This window comes from Gorilla gorilla, chromosome 6 (assembly GCF_029281585.2).
Source record: "Gorilla gorilla gorilla isolate KB3781 chromosome 6, NHGRI_mGorGor1-v2.1_pri, whole genome shotgun sequence".
NCBI lineage: Eukaryota > Metazoa > Chordata > Mammalia > Primates > Hominidae > Gorilla > Gorilla gorilla.
In genome coordinates this window covers 88,122,655-88,139,111 of record NC_073230.2, presented here as the reverse complement: position 1 = coordinate 88,139,111, position 16,457 = coordinate 88,122,655, and the positions used below count along the sequence as shown (strand labels likewise).

Genomic DNA, 16,457 nt, shown 5'->3' with positions numbered 1-16,457 from the left:
ACACTCTATTAAGCGGCGAGGAGGAGATGGGGCAGGGGGCACCTAGCAGGGACTTAGAGACCGTCGCTAAGGAACTGGCGGCAGAGAGGAGAGCAGGGAAGAGGCGGAGAGCAGGGAAGAGGCGGAGACCAGGACTCTGCAGGACGACTGATGAGGTCCCTATCCCCTTGCTTTTTATTTTTATTTTTATTTTTATGGTAGAGACGGAGGTCTTGTGATGTTGCCCAGGCTGGTCTCGAACTCCTGAGCTCAAGCGATCCTCCTCAGCCTCCCAAGTAGCTGGGATGACAGGCAGGTGCCAGCACGCCTGGATTAAAAAAATTTTTTTTATAGAGACGGGGTCTTGCTCTTTTGCCCAGGTTGATCTCGAAGTCCTGGCCTCAAGCGATCCTCCCACCTCAGCCTCTCGAAATGCCAGAATTACAGGCGTGAGCCACTGCGCCCGACCTCTACCCCCTTACTTTTTAAAGCAGGATTGGGGAGAGAGCTCCAGTTCCCAGAAGGGTCATCTATCTTCAGGCTGCTCTGAGCCCGGTTCTGCCACACCCAGGCCTAAATGGAATCACCCAGGTCTAAATGGAATCACCGGGAGAGGGAGGGAAGGGAAGATTGAGAGAGGGACCAGAGGGGGTGTGTCTCCATCTCTCTCTGTTTTTACCTTTTTTTTTTTTTTTTTTAAGAGACTGGGTCTTGCTACCTTGCCCAGGCTGGTCTTGAACTCCTGGCCTCAAAGTCCCAAAGTGCTGGGATTAAAAGCGTGAGCCACCGTGTCCAACTTCCCTCCTTTGTCTTTCGTTGGCCCCTTTTTTCCTTGCCTTGCTTTCCCCCCCACCCCCCGCAGTACCTAGGCCTTATACATGTGTACACATGCTTACACATGTGTACATACATTCACACACAGGCATTCAGCCCACCTGGCTTTAGCTTCCTTTCTCCATCTGTCTCTCTTCAGCGCATGTTCTCCTGAGGAGGCATTTATCAACAAGAGGGTTTCTGTTTCTTTTCTTTTTGAGTTAGGGTCTTCCGTCACCCAGGCTGGAGTGCAGTGGCACACTTATAGCTCACTGTAACCTTGAACTCCTGGGTTCAAGTGATCCTCTCGCCTCAGCCTCTTGAGTAGCTGGGACTTACAGGTGCACACCACCACACCTGGCTTTTTTTTTTTAAGAAAAAAACTATGTTGCCCAGTCTGGTCTCGAACCCCTGGCCTCAAGTGATCCTCCCACTTTGGCTTCCTGAGTCACTGGGATTACAGGTGTCAGCCACAGCGCCTGGCTAACAACAGGGTTTTCTACTGCTTGGATCCCAGGTTCTTCTGGGCTCCCAGTACCACAGTTTTGGTAGCAAAGGCAAAGGAGCAGCTCTGACAACTTGGGGTAGGTGAGGGACTCTTATGTGAGGGTGTGTGTGTGTCTGTATGTATGTGTCTATGTGTGTTGGCGTATGGGTGCATGTGTGTACATATGCACATCTGAATGCTTGTGTGTGTTGACTATGCCCATCTACTTGTTTGGGGGCGAGGGAGCTTTGAGACCAGAGATAGCACAGGAAGTGGATACTATGTGAGGTCCGCGTGCCCCTGAAGGTTCTCTGCTCACCACATGCCCACCCTGGAAGAGACTCCACCCCTCCCCGGCCAAAGGACAGATGGCTTTAGCTGGCTCATGGATTACCTACTGACGACGGTGGCATTTCAATGCCTAGGGTTGGTTCCAAGTTCAGACTTGGCTTCTAAGACTAAAAGGGTCCAGGTTTCAGCAGGAGTGGTGAGCTGTAGGGGAGAGGGCCGACTCAGGAGCTGGGAGAGTGAGATTTTTCCAAAGTGACCCTAGGTCAGTCCATTGAGGTCTGGAGGAATTGAGTGGATCTCTTAAAGTGCTTACATTTCTTTTTTTCTTTTTGAGCTGGAGTCTCACTCTGTTGCCCAGGCTGGAGTGCAATGGCGCAATCTCAACTCACTGCAACATCCGCCTCCTGGGTTTAAACAATTCTTCTGCCTCAGCCTCCCAAGTAGCTGGGGTTATAGGTGTGTGCCACCACTCCTGGCTAATTTTATTATTATTAGTAGTAGTAGTAGTAGAGACGGGGTTTCACCATGTTGGCCAGGCTGGTCTCAAACTCCTGATCTCAAATGAATGGCCCACCTCTGCCTCCCAAAGTGCTAGGATTACAGGCGTGAGCCAGCATGCCCAGCCGAGTGCTTGCATTTCTTATCATTTAAAATGCTGAGGTGAGGATGAAAGGAATGTTGGGGTGGAAAGTGATTATATTCATCTTATCCCTCTCCTTTTGTTGACATTTAATGATGTTGCCTCACTTACTCTGAAGTTCACCTTGCCAATTCCTACTATCCCTGCTTTCCTCCCCACCACCCCAACCATCTCAGATTTAGAAACTTGCCCAGGCAGGGCATGTGGTGGCTCACGCCTATAATCCTGGCATTTTGGGAGGCTGAGGTGGGAGGATCGCTTGAGGCCAGGAGTTTGAGACCAGCCTGGGCAACACACAGACCCCATCTCCCCCCCCAAAAAAAAAAAAAAAAAAGAAGAAGAAAAGAAACTTCCCCAGTCTTGGCTGGGAATGGTGGCTCACACCTTTAATCCCAGCACTTTATGAGGCCAAGGCAGGTGGAACACTTGAGGTGAGGAATTCAAGAGCAGCCTGGCCAACATTGTGAAATCCTGTCTCTACTAAAAATAAAAAAATTAACTGGGTGTGGTGGTGCACGCCTGTAGTCCCAGCTACTCAGGAGGCTGAGGCAGGAGAATCACTTGAACCCAGGAGGGGGAGGTTGCAGTGAGCCAGTGAGCCAAGATCACACCACTGCACTCCAGCCTGGGTGACAGAGCAAGACTCCATCTAAAAAGAATAAAAAAACAAAAGGAAACTTGTCCAGTCTGGCCAGGCATGCTGGTGTGTGCCTGTAGGAGTTCTACAGGTTTTTGTTTTTTTTTTCCAGCTAGAACCTGAGCTCTGTCCTGGATCACACAGTCCGCTGGGATCAGAGCCAGGATTAGAACCCACAGCTCTTATCACCCAGTTGAGATATGCCTTTGTTTCCTAACACCTCTGTGTTTCTTACCAAGCTGTGCTGTCTCTATCTACAGGACAGCTGGCGGTGAGGCCCCCATCTGATTCTGGAGTCAGTGTTTGGCTGAAAGCTGGGCATACAGGACTATTCAGTAAGTGTCCCTGTGGATGTTTTAAGGCCTTAATATTATTATGCATAAGTTGGAAACCTGCAGTCTATTTGGTAATAAGCAGTGAATTTTCTTCTCATGGCTGGGGGGAAAGCTACAGTTGGCTAACTACAGGGCAGAACTTGATTTATCCCCAGTCAACTGTGACCAATTTTCTTTTGTCATGGGATCTGACATAAGATTCTGTGTATTATGGAAGTGGTTAGGGTAAAGCAATTAATACATTTCACTTATCCATTCATTGATTCAACAAATATCCCTTTTTTTCTTTTCAAGAGACAAGTGCTGGACATGGTGGCTCATGCCTATAAACCCAGCACTTTGGGAGACCAAGGCAGGAAGATGGCTTGAACCTTGGAGTTAGAAACCAGCTTGAGCAACATATCAAGAACCCATCTCTACAAAAAGTTTTCTAAAAAATTAGCCAGGCACGGTGGTGTGATCCTGTAGTCCCAGTTACTTGGGAGGATGAAGTGAGAGGATCACTTGAGCCCGAGAGGTTGAGGCTGTAGTGAGCCATGATCATACTACTGCACTCCAGCCTGGGCAACAGAGCAAGACCATGTCTCAAAAAATAAAATAAAGAGACAGGGTCTTGCTTTATTGCTCAGGCTGGAGCGCAGTGGTATGGTCACGGATCAGTGCAGCCTCGAACTCCTGGGCTCAAGATCCTCCTGTCTTGGCCTCCCAAAATGCTGGGATTACAAGCATGAGCCCTGTGCCTGGCCAAGAAACATCTTTGATGCCTACTGTGTGGCAGGCACCATGCTAGACATAGGAGGGATACTGAGATGGGTGACATACAGGATATCCTTGCTCTCAAGGAGCTTTGGTGCAGTGGGGAGCTCAGATACGCACAGAAGAGAGGTGAAAAGGAGGCCAGGGCCGGGCGCAGAGGCTCACGTCTGTAATCCCAGCACTTTGGGAGGCCGAGGCGAGTGGATCATTTGAGGTGAGGAGTTCAAGGCCAGCCTGACCAATATGGTGAAACCCCGTCTCTATTAAAAATACAAAAAATTAGCTGGGCGTGGTGGCATGCGCCTGTTATCCCAGCTACTCAGGAGACTGAGGCAGGAAAATAGATTATAACCCGGAGGCGGAGGTTGCAGTGGGCCTAGATTGCACCACTGCACTCCAGCCTGGGTGACAGAGTGAGACTCCACCTCAATTAAAAAAAAAAAAAAGATGCCCGGAGGAGGGAGGGGCTACCTGTCGCTGAGAATCCAGGAAATCTTCTAGAAGTGAAGTTGGAGCTAAACTGTGAAGGACGAGTTCATGTGCAGTGGCTCACGCCTGTAATCGCAGCACTGTGGGAGGCTGAGGCGGGTGGATCACCTGAGGTCAGGCGTTTGGGACCAGCCTGGCCAATATGACGAAACCCCATCTCTACTAAAAATACAAAAAGTTAGCTGGGCGTGGTGGTGGGCGCCTGTAGTCCCAGCTACCTGGGAGGCTGAGGCAGGAGAATCACTTCAACCTGGGAGGCAGAGGTTGCAGTGAGCTGAGATTGTGCCATTGCATTCCAGCCTGGGCAACAAGAGTGAAACTTCGTCTCAAAAACAAACAAACAAACAAAAACCGTGAAGGATGAATAGAAGCTCATAGGTGAAGAAAGCGGGAAAGATATCCCACAAAGAGAACAGCATGGACAGAGGTCTAAGGACATGAAAACTTCTGGAATATGTGGAAATAGGAGTTCAGTCTAGAAGGAGGGTTGGATGTGAGCCGCTGACAGAGGTCAGTGTCAGGAGGAGATGAGATGAAGTAATTAATGACCAGCTGGATGAGGTCAAGGCTGCAGTGAGCTATGATCACACCATTGCAGCCTGGGTGACAGAGTGAGACACTGTCTCTTAAAAATAAAATAAAATAAAATAAAATAAAATAAAATAAAATAAAATAAAATAAATAAAATAAAATAAAATAAAATAAAACCAATAGGTTCATGCCTACAACTGTTTTTATTTGTTTATTTTTGTTTCTTTCTTTCCTTTTTTTTTTGAGATGGAGTCTCGCTCTGTCACCCAGGCTGGAGTGCAGTAGCGCCACCTTGGCTCACTGCAGCCTTTACTTCCCGGGTTCAAGCAATTGTCTGCCTCAGCCTCCCGAGTAGCTGGGATTACAGGTGCCTGCCAACACGCCTGGTTAGTTTTTGTATTTTTAGTGGAGATGGGGTTTTACCATCTTGGCCAGGCTGGTCTTCAACTCATGACCTCGTGATCCAACTGCCTCAGCCTCTCAAAGTGCTGGGATTACAGGCATGAGCCACTGCACCGGGCCTTCTCTTTTTCGTTTTAGAGAGAGAGTCTTGCTTTGTCACCCAGACTAGTGTGCGGTCATGCACCACTGCAGGTTCAAACTCCTGAGCTCAAACGAGCCTCCCACTTTGGCCTCCCGAGTAACTGGGACCACAGGCAAGCGCCACCATGCCTGGCTTTTTTTTTTTTTTTTTTTTTTTTGAGATGGAGTCTCGCTCTGTCACCCAGGCTGGAGTGCAGTGGCACGATCTTGGCTCACTACAAGCTCCGCCTCCCGGGTTCACGCCATTCTCCTGCCTCAGCCTCCCGAGTAGCTGAGACTACAGGCGCCCGCCACCACGCCTGGCTAATTTTTTGTATTTTTAGTAGAGACAGTGTTTCACCATGTTAGTCAGGATGGTCTCGATCTCCTGACCTTGTGATCCGCCCACCTCGGCCTCCCAAAGTGCTGGGATTACAGGCGTGAGCCACCGCGCCCGGCCTTTTTTTTGTTTTTGGTAGAAACAGGGTCTTGCTATGTTTCCCAAGCTGGCTCTTCTTTTTTTTTTTCCTTTGAGAAGGAGTCTCGCTCTGTCGCCCAGGCTGGAGTGAAGTGGCGCGATATCAGCTTACTGCAACCTCCGCCTTTTGGATTCAAGTGATTCTCCTGCCTCAGCCTCCTGAGTAGCTGGGATTACAGGCATGCACCACCATGCCCAGCTAATTTTTTTTTAATTTGTAGTAGAGACAGGGTTTCACCATGTTGGCCAGGCTGGTCTTGAACTCCTGACCTCAAGTGATTCACCCACCTTGGCTTCCCAAAGTGCTTGGATTACAGGCATGAGCCACCACGCCCAGACTTTGTTTTGTCTTTTTTGAGACAGGATTTTGTTCTGTCACTCAGGCTGGAGTGCAGTGGCGTGATCACAGCTCACTGCAGCCTCAGTCTCCCGGAGTCAAGCAATCCTTTTGCTTCAGTCTCCTGAGCAGCTGGGACCACAGGCACACGCCACTACACCCAACTGATTTTTTTTTTTCTTGAGACAGAGTCTTGCTCTGAAGCCCAGACTGGAGTGCAATGGCATGATCTTGGCTCACTGCCACCACTGCCTCCCAGGTTCACGTGACTCTTCTGTCTCACTCCCAAGTGGCTGGGACTACAGGCACGCACCACCACGCCTGGCAAATTTTTGTATTTTTAGTAGACACAGGGTTTTGCCATGTTGCCCAGGCGGGTCTCGAACTCCTGACCTCAGGTGATCCGCCTGCCTTGGCCTCCCAAAGTGCTGAGATTATAGGTGTGAGCCACCGTGCCTGGCCTGATTTTTGTATTTTTTGCAGAGATGAGGTTTTGCCATGCTGCCCAGGCTGGTCTCAAACTCCTGACCTCAAGCAATCCACCTGCCTCAGCCTCGAAAGGTGCTAGGATTACAGGCCTGAGCCACTGTACCCAGCCTTCACCCAGCCTTCTGCCAGAAAAACCAAGTGCCTTGGCTTCACAGGGAGCCCCGGTCCCAGGATGGATGGCAAGTGCCCAGAAATACACAGTCCAGTAAAGGCTTCAACAGGAATGGAGCCAGCATTGCAGTGGCGCACAAACAACATTTAAAGCAATATTTAAATTAAGTCCCAGGAAATGGCCTGGGTTTTTCTGGCAGACAAGGAAGTGGAGCTGGAGGAGGGGTGAAAGGCATTTCTGAGTTGAGGGGACAAGACCTGGCCTTTTTGTCATGCAAAGAAGTTGACTCTTCTCCTGGAAACCCCTGGGAACTACTGCAGGATTTTGAACAGGAGGGTTATTGATCCAACTGGCATTTTAGAAAAATACCTCTGGCAGCCATTTGGTAGATTGATTAGAAAGGGACTAAGTTAGAGGCCAGGAAATGGGCAGGAATCAAGGTAATAGCAATTGGCACCCCATAGAAGGGATGGATTTAAGCAGTATTCAAGAGATAGCATTGGGCTGGGCACAGTGGCTCATGCCTGTAATCCCAACACTTTGGGAGGCTGAGGCAGGAGGATCACTTGAGGCCAGTGTTGGAGACCACTCTAGGCAACATATCGAGACCCCATCTCTATAGAAAAAAAAAATTTTTTTAATTAGCCTGTCGTGGTGGTGCGTGTTTGTAGTTCTAGCTACTCAGGAGGCTGAGGCAAGAGGATCACTTGAGCCCAGGAGGTTGAGGCTGTCAAAAAAAAAAAAAAAAAAGAGAGCGATAACATTGACATGATGGATCCACTAGGCATAGACTGCTACTCTTATACCATTTCCCATTGCCCTTCTTTGCTTATTATTGTTATCATCAATTATTTTTATTTTTTGAGACAGGGTCTCACTCTGTCACCCAGGCTGGAATGCAGGGGTGCGATCATAGCTCACTGCAGCCTCAATCCCCTGGGCTCAAGGGACCCTCCCACCTCAGCCTCCTGAGTTGCTGGGACTACAGGCACGAGCCACCACATCTGGTTAATTAATTAATTTATTTTTATCTTTAGCAAACATGAAGTCTCACTATGTTGCCCAGGCTGGTTTCGAATTCCTGAGCTCAAGCAATCTTTCTCCTTCGGCCCCCAAAGTGCTGAGATTACAGGTGTGAGTCACCATGCTCAGCCTATTTTATTATTTTTTATTTTTTATAGAGACAGGGTCTCACTACGTTGCCCAGGCTGGTCTCGAACCCCTGGGCTCAAGTAATCCCCCTGCCTCGGCCTCCTAAATTGCCTTCTTTGTTTATTAATAATGTTTTAGCTGGGTACATGGATAGAGACTACATGTCCCAGCTTTCCTTGCATCTGACCAACTTCTTTTTATTTTAATTAATTAATTGATTAATTAATTAATTTATTTATTTTGAGACGGAGTCTCACTCTGTTGCCCAGGCTGGAGTGCAGTGGCGCAATCTCAGCTCACTGCAAGCTCCACCTCCCGAGTTCACACCATTCTCCTGCCTCAGCCTCCTGAGTAGCTGGGATTACAGGTGCGTGCCACCACACCCGGTTAATTTTTTTTTTGTATTTTTAGTAGAGACAGGGTTTCACCATGTTGGTCAGGCTGGTGTCGATCTCCTGACCTCGTGATCCGCCCGCCTCAGCCTCCCAAAGTGCTGGGATTACAGGTGTGAGCCACCGTGCCTGGCCTTTAATTCATTTTTTATTAGAAATTTAAATAATAGAGATGGGGGTCTTGCTATGTTAACCAGGCTGGTCTTGAACTCCTGACCTCAAGCGAACCTTCTTCTGGCCTCCCAAAGTACTGGGATTACAGGCATGAGCCACTGTGTCCAGCTGCATCTGGACAACTTCTGAGCAGGTTAGTGGTGTCCTTAATCAGGAAAGGACCTGTGCTTCCTGCTTTACCCCCCTTCCCACATTCAGATATGATGGTGATTTCTGCCTGGGCCCCATGGAACAGAGAGATAGAAGCCACATGTTTAAGATGGCAGAGACCAGCCGGGTGCCGTGGCTCATGCCTGTAATTCCAGCACTTTGGGAGCCCGAGGTGGGCAGATTTGAGGTCAGGAGTTCGAGACCAGTCTGGCCAACATGGTGAAACGCCGTCTCTGCTAAAAATACAAAACTTAGCTGGGTGTGGTGGCACACACCTGTAATCCCAGCTACTCAGGGGCTGAGACAGGAGAATCACTTGAACCCAGGAGGCGGAGGTTGCAGTGAGGTGAGATCACACCACTGCACTCCAGCCTGGATGACAGAGCGAGACTCCCTCTCAAAAAAAACAAAAACAAAAAGAAAAGAAAAGGAAAAAAAAGATGGCAGAGATGTCCCCACAGTCCTGGAGTATCTATTTTGAGGTTAAGTCACTGAATTTTGGGGAATTCTTTGTTATAGCTGCTTCGCCTATACCCTAACTGACCATCCTTTGGATATGGGGAGGGAAGGCATGGGAAATATCTGAGTGGGTGCTGGTGCTGTCAACTGGGCCAGGATATTCAGGGAAGGGGTAAGGTTGGGCAGGGTTGGGCTCAGGGGAAGATGATTAACTTAGTTTTGAATATGTTGAATGTGAAATGTCTGTGAACAGTGGTGTGTAGTAAATGGTTTTTTGTTTGTTTGTTTTGAGACAGGGTGTTGCTCTGTCACTCAGGCTGGAGTGCAGTGGTGCGATCATAGCTTACTGCAGCCTCCAACTTCCGGGCTCAAGCAGTCCTCTCACCTCAGCCTCCTGAGTTGCTGGGACTACAGGCATGCCACCAAACCTGGATAATTTTTAATTTTTTTTTTAAAGATGGGGTCTCGCTGTGTTGCCCAGGCTAGTCTCAAACTCCTGGTGGTGAGCCACCATTCCTAACAACCAGCTCTTCAAAAAGGGGGAGCCCTGATCGGAAGCATTTGCCAATGTCCATGATGTAAACAGTCACACCTTGGCTGAGTTCAAGTTCCTACTATCTTATTTTATTTTATTTTATTTTTTTTGAGAAGGAGTTTCGCTCTTGTCACTCAGGCTAGAGTGCAATGGTGCTATCTCGGCTCACTGCAACCTCCACCTCTTGGGGTCAAGCGGTTCTCCTGCCTTAGCCTCTCGAGTAGCTGGGATTACAGACACCCGCCACCACACCCAGCTAATTTTTTTGTATTTTTTGGTAGAGACGGAGTTTCACCATGTTGACCTCAGGTGATCCACCTACCTGGGCCTCCTGAACTGCTGGGATTACAGGCGTGAGCCACCGCGCCCAGCTCTTCAAGTTTCTGCTACCAAGATGACTTCACTGAATAAGGAGCTGGGTGTACAATGGGCACTCGTGACCTGGCATGAGCGGATGCCAGCACGCCACTGTCCACGGGCATCTAAGTGGGGATATTCAGTCAGCCATTGGATGTACACCAAGTCGGCACACGGGGAAGAGACATCTGGGCTGGAGACAGAGGTTTGAGTGTTATGAGCAATTAGCAGGTAAAGTCACAGTAATGGATGAAGTCACCAATGAATAACATGGAGAGTGAGCAGAGGAGGCCAAAGTCAGTATTCTGGGAAAAACAATGTTTGCAGAGTGCCCTGAGGAGGAGGAGATGCTAAGAAGCCAGAAGAGGTAGAGGAAGGAGGCCCTGTGACCCATCAGAGCCACATCCGCCACTTGCTCTCGAGGGTCCTGCCTGCTCAGATAAGTTGGCTACTCATTGGTCATCACCTGGCAACTCTGTCCTTCCTTGCATCTGGCCAACTTCTTTTTCCTCTCTCTTTCCTCCTGCCCTCCTCATTACCATCTAAATTAGCTCCAGTAGCTCTCATCAAAACTCAAATAACGGCCAGGCGCTGCGGCTCATGCCTGTAATCCCAGCACTTTGGGAGGCTGAGGCGAGTGGATCACCTGAGGTCCGGAGTTTGAGACCAGCCTGGCCAACATGGTGAAACCCTGTCTCTACTAAAAATATCAAAATGAGTTGGGCGTGGTGGCACATGCCTGTAATCCCAGCTACTTGGGAGGCTGAGGCAGGAGAATCGCTTGAACGTGGGAAGTGGAAGTTGCAGTGAACTGAGATCGCAGCACCACTGCACTCCAGCCTGGATGACAGAGCAAGACTCTGTTTCAAAAGAAAAAAAAAAATATATATATATATATATATATGTAATTTTTCTGTAGAGACAGGGTCTCTACAATTTTTTTTGTAGAGATGAGATCTTGCTATGTTGTGCAAGCTGGCCTCAAGCAATCCTCTTGCCTCAGCCTCCCAAAATGCTAGGATGACAGGCATAAGCCACCATGCCCAGCCTAAAAAATATACATGTCTTTTTTTTTTTTTTGGATGGAGTTTCGCTCTTGTCGCCCAGGCTGGAGTGCAGTGGTGCAATCTCGGCTCCCTGTAATCTGAGTTCCAGCAATTCTCCCGCCTCCCTCCTGAGTAGCTGGGATTACAGGCACACGCCACCATGCCTGGCTAATTTTTTGTATTTTTAGTAGAGATGAGGGTTCACCATTTTGCCCAGGCTGGTCTCGAACTCCTGACCTCAAGCGATCCTCCTGCCTCAGCCTCCCAAAAACGTTGGGATGACAGGCATGAGCCACCGCGCCCGGCCTAAAAAACCCCGACTATCTTGATTCCACTTCTTCTTCTCACTGCTGCACCAGCTTTGTACATGGTCCCCGGCCAAGCTGAGATACCCAAAGTCTGGTCCACGTTGTTTTTCTCCACTGCATCATTTCTTACTCACCCGTTGCAAATGCCGTAGGCAGAGCTACAGTGGCTTCTACCCAATCCACTGCACACTTCTCAGGGCAGGCTTGCTTCATGTCTCTGCAGCCTTCAGCACAGTTTCCCATTCCTTTTTTGGAACACTCTTTTCTTTTGGGTTCCAGAAGTCCGCATCCTCCTGATTTTCTTCTTAGTTTGCCGGCTTCTCCTTTGGCAACTTGTTCTCCACCTGACCTCTAAATGTCGGAGTTCCTCAGAGCTTGGTCTTAGGCCATCTTGTCTTTTCCCTGCACCTCTTTATGACGTCATCTGCTAGAATGTGCCACTCACTCTTGGGGCTCTATTCCAACCCAGATTTCTCTGCTGAATTCCAGGACTGTGTCTACAGCCACCTATTAAACATTTCTCCTGGATTTCTCAAAGAACTAAAAAATAGAACTACAGTTTGACCCAGCAATCTCATTACTGGGTATTTACCCAAAAGAAAAAAAATCCTTCTACCAGAAAGAAATATGCACTTGTATGTTCCTTGCAGCACTATTCACAAGAGCAAAGACATGAACTCAGCTTAGGTGCCCATCAATGGTGGACTGGATAAAGAAAATGGTACATATATGTTATGGAATACTATGCAGCCATAAAAAGAAACAAAATGAAGAAACAAAGAAACATGTTTTTTGCAGCAACATGGATGCAGCTGGAGTCCATTCTCTTAAGTGAATTTAGAGAAGGAACAGAAAGCCAAATACCATATGTTCTCACTTGTAAATGGGAGCTAAACATTGGGTACTCATGGACATAAAGACGGCATCAATAGACACTGGGGACTACTAGGGGGAAGAAGGAAGAAGAGGGGGCAAGGGTTGAAAACTATTAATACCTAATGGGGCCAGGCATGGTGGCTCACGCCTGTAATCCCAGCACTTTGGGAGGCCAAGGCAGGTAGATCACTTGAGGCCAGGAGTTCAAGACCAGCCTGGCTATCATGGTGAAACCCCATCTCTACTTAAAATACAAAAATTAGCCAGGTGTGGTGGTGCACACCTGTAATCCTAGCTACTTGGGAGGCTGAGGCAGAAGAACCACTTGAACCCAGGAGGCGGAGGTTGCAGTGAGCTGAGATCATGCCATTGCACTCCAGCCTGGGCAACAGAGCAAGACCCTGTCTCAAAGAAAAAAAGAAAAAGAAAAACTACCTATTGGGTACCGTGCTCACTACATGGGTGATGGGATCAATCGTATTCCAAATCTCAGTGTCACACAATTTACCCATATAACAAACCTGCACACGTACCCCATGAATCTAAAATAAAAGTTAAAAAAAAAAAAAAAAAAAGAGGCCGGGCACAGTGGCTCACGCCTGTAATCCCAGCACTTTGGGAGGCTGAGGCAGGTGGATCACGAGGTCAGGAGATCGAGACCATCCTTGCTAACACGGTGAAACCCCGTCTCTACTAAAAATACAAAAAATTAGCCGGGCCTGGTGGCGCGTGCCTGTAGTCCCAGCTACTCAGGAGGCTGAGGCAGGAGAATCACTTGAACCCAGGAGGCAGAGGTTGCAGTGGGCCGAGATTGCGCCACTGGACTACAGCCTGGGCGACAGAGCGAGATCCGGCTGAGTGCGGTGGCTCACACCGGTAATCCCAGCACTTTGGGAGGCTGAGGCTGGCGGATCGCTTGAGGCCAGGAGTTCCAGACCAGCCTGGGCAACATGACAAAACCCTGTCTCTACAAAAAAAAATATAAAAAATTAGCCAGGCATGGTGGTGTGCACCAGTAGTTCCATCTACTGGGGAGGCTGAGGTGAGAGGATCATCTCAGCCCAGGAGGTCGAGGCTGCAGCAAGCTGTGATCGCGCCACTGCACTCCAGTCTTGGTGACAGAGTGAGACCCTGTCTCAAAAAAACAAAACCAAAAACACCAAAAAAATTTTCTCCATAGGCACTTCAAACCTAAAACTTCCCAATCTTAAACTCTTGATTTTCCTCCCAGAATATGTTCCATCTCAAATGTTCTGCTTGAAGTAAACAATACCTCCAGGCCAAGCACTGTTATTTTTTCGTTTTTGTTTGTTTGTTTTGTTTTGTTTTGTTTTGAGACAGGGCCTGGCTCTGTCACCCAGGCTGGAGTGCGGTGGCAGAAATTCAGCTCACTGCAACCTCTGCCTCAGGAGTTCAAGTCATCTTCCCACCTCAGCCTTCCGAGTAGCTGGGACTACAGGCGCACGCCACCATGTATTTCTTTCTTTCTCTCTCTTTTTTTTTTTTAACGACGAAGTCTTGCTATGTTGCCCAGGCTGGTCTTGAACTCCTGGACTCAAGTGATCCGCCCACCTCTGCCTCCCAAAATGCTGGGATTACAGGTGTGAGCCACCACGCCTGACCCTAATCCATATTTCAATGCCCATCTGCCTCCTCTATAGATTGCAAGCTCCATGAGAAGGGTGCACCTGTCATTCAAGGTTGCATCCTCATTGCCTAGGGCAGTGCCTGATACATCATCCGGTTCAGTAAATATCAATGGAATGAGTTAAAACAGGAAAGCTTATTAGCACAGAAACCAAAGCAGAAGAAGCAGCACACATGCCCTCTTGAGATTGACAAAATTGTGCTGTAGTCCTGCGCTGCTTGTTGTTAAGTGACTTTAGGGAAGTCATCGTGGCCATCTACAGATTGAGGAAATCAACGTAATTATCTCTGAGGTCCCTCCCAAATTCTCATGCGTAGTTGACATCTGTTATCTATTGCTTATATGTCACTGAATTGGCAGGTATGCATAAATAGAATTTGCATCTAACTACGAATATGATTGTTTATATTTTCTTTAAAAAAAAATTGGGCTTTTGTTTCTCATATTGAGAGCTCTGTTATGCCATTGTCGAATTTCTCCCAGATGTCCCCCCCAGCCCACCTTCAAACTCTGCTTCCTTAGACAGATTTGGCAATAGCTTTGTAAGTGATATGGACATAATTGCCTAAAATAATAAAAACCTACAGGATTCTTTTTTCATTTTCCCTTTGGCATGTTTACTATTCCCTGCCCCACCAGGCAGATCATTCTGCGTGTGTGAGTGTGTGTACCCATTACAAAGACAACTACTATGTTCATAACATATTCGATTTGGAAAAAACAATTGTAGGCTGGGCACGGTGGCTGACATCTGTAATTCCAGCACTTTGGGAGGCCGAGGCGGGCAGATCACGAGGTCAGGAGTTCAAGACCAACCTGGCCAACATGAAACCCCATCTCTACTAAAAATGCAAAAATTAGCCAGGCCTGGTGGCATGCTCCTATAATCCCAGCTACTCGGGAGGCTGAGACAGGAGAATCGCTTGAACCCAAGAGGCAGAGGTTGCAGTAAGCCGAGATTGTGCCATTGCACTCCAGCTCTGGGTGACAGAGCAAGACTCCATTTCAGAAAAAGAAAAAACAATTGTTTTTGAAAAGTGATTTGTAATGTCTTTCACAGAGACTAAATGAAGAGTATGTTTTGATACTTTTTAAAATATAATTTCATCTTTTTAGATTCTGACTCATGTGCACATGAATGTACCCATGAACATGGGTATATCTTGTGATGCTGAAGTTTGGGGTACAATTGATCCCGTCACCCGGGGTACAGTACCCAATAGGTAGTTTTTCAACCCTTCCCCCCTCTAGTAATCCCCCGTGTCTACTGTTCCCATCTTTATGTTCATGAGTACCCAGTGTTTAGCTCCTACTTATAAGTGAGAACATGCAGTGTTTGGTTTTCTGTTCCTGCAGAAATGTATCCACTTAGGATAAAAGCCTCTAGCTGCATCCCTGTTACTGCAAAGGACACGATTTCTTCTTCTTTTCTTTTCTTTTGTTTCTTCTTTCTTTCTTTCCCTTCCTTCTCTCTTTTCTTTCTCTTTCTCTCTCTCTCTCTCTTTTCTGCATCCATGTTGCTGCAAAGGACATGATTTCTTCTTTTTTCTCTCTTCCTCTTTCCTTTCTTTCTTTCCTTCCCTTCCTTCCCTCCTTTTCTTTCTTTTACTTTTTCTTCTTTCGTCTGTCTTTCTTCTTCTTGAGTCAAAGTCTTGCTCTGTTGCCCAGGCTGGAGTGCAGTGAGTGGTGTGATTTTGGCTCACTGCAACCTCCGCCTCCCAGGTTCAAGCAATTCTCCTGCCTCAGCCTCCTGAGTAGCTGGGATTACAGGCGTGTGCCACCACGCCCAGCTAATGTTTGTATTTTTAGCAGAGACGGGGTTTCACCATATTGGCCAGGCTTGTCTCAAACTCCTGACCTCAAGTGATCCACCCGCCTCGGCCTCTCACAGTGCTAGGATTACAGGCGTGAGCCCCATCTCGTTCTTTCTTATGGCTGCGTGTTTTGATACTTTCAAATTACAAGGACTCAGTGAAGGCTATTCGTTGCTTTGAACTTCCCAAAGCATTTCCACAATCGATGGGGTTCTCAGTAAGAATCCGGGACTTGCAGGGCAGATGCTGTCAACATCCCCATTTAACAGATGTGGAAACTGAGGCCTAGACCTACGTTCTTGTCCCTTTACAGGCAAGGTCCCTGGAGGAAGGGGTTCATCTAGAGGCTCATACAGATATACTGGAATGTACAGTAAAGTTTTGGCTGCCTGGGTTCATATCTAAACTCTGCAGCCTCAGGTCTCTTTCCACTATTAGAAAATGGCGAGAAGGCTGGGCGCGGTGGCTCACGCCTGTAATCCCAGCACTTTGGGAGGCCGAGACGGGCACATCACCTGAGGTCAGGAGTTTGAGACCAGCCTGGCCGACATGGTGAAACCTCGTCTCTACTAAAAATACAAAAAAAAATTAGCTGGGCATGGTGGTGGGCGCCTGTAATCCCACCTACTCCAGAGGCTGAGGCAGGAGAA

The 16,457-nt window shown here is 48.0% G+C and overlaps 1 long non-coding RNA gene across 1 annotated transcript; it reads left to right on the top strand.

Annotated features, from left to right (window-relative positions):
• Nucleotides 1–7: 7 nt before the first annotated feature.
• On the top strand, nucleotides 8–10,904 carry LOC129534761 (uncharacterized). Its single transcript, XR_008681461.2, has 3 exons — nucleotides 8–155; nucleotides 3,108–3,182; nucleotides 10,040–10,904. It is a non-coding gene; the product is annotated as an uncharacterized lncRNA (long non-coding RNA).
• Nucleotides 10,905–16,457: the final 5,553 nt, after the last annotated feature.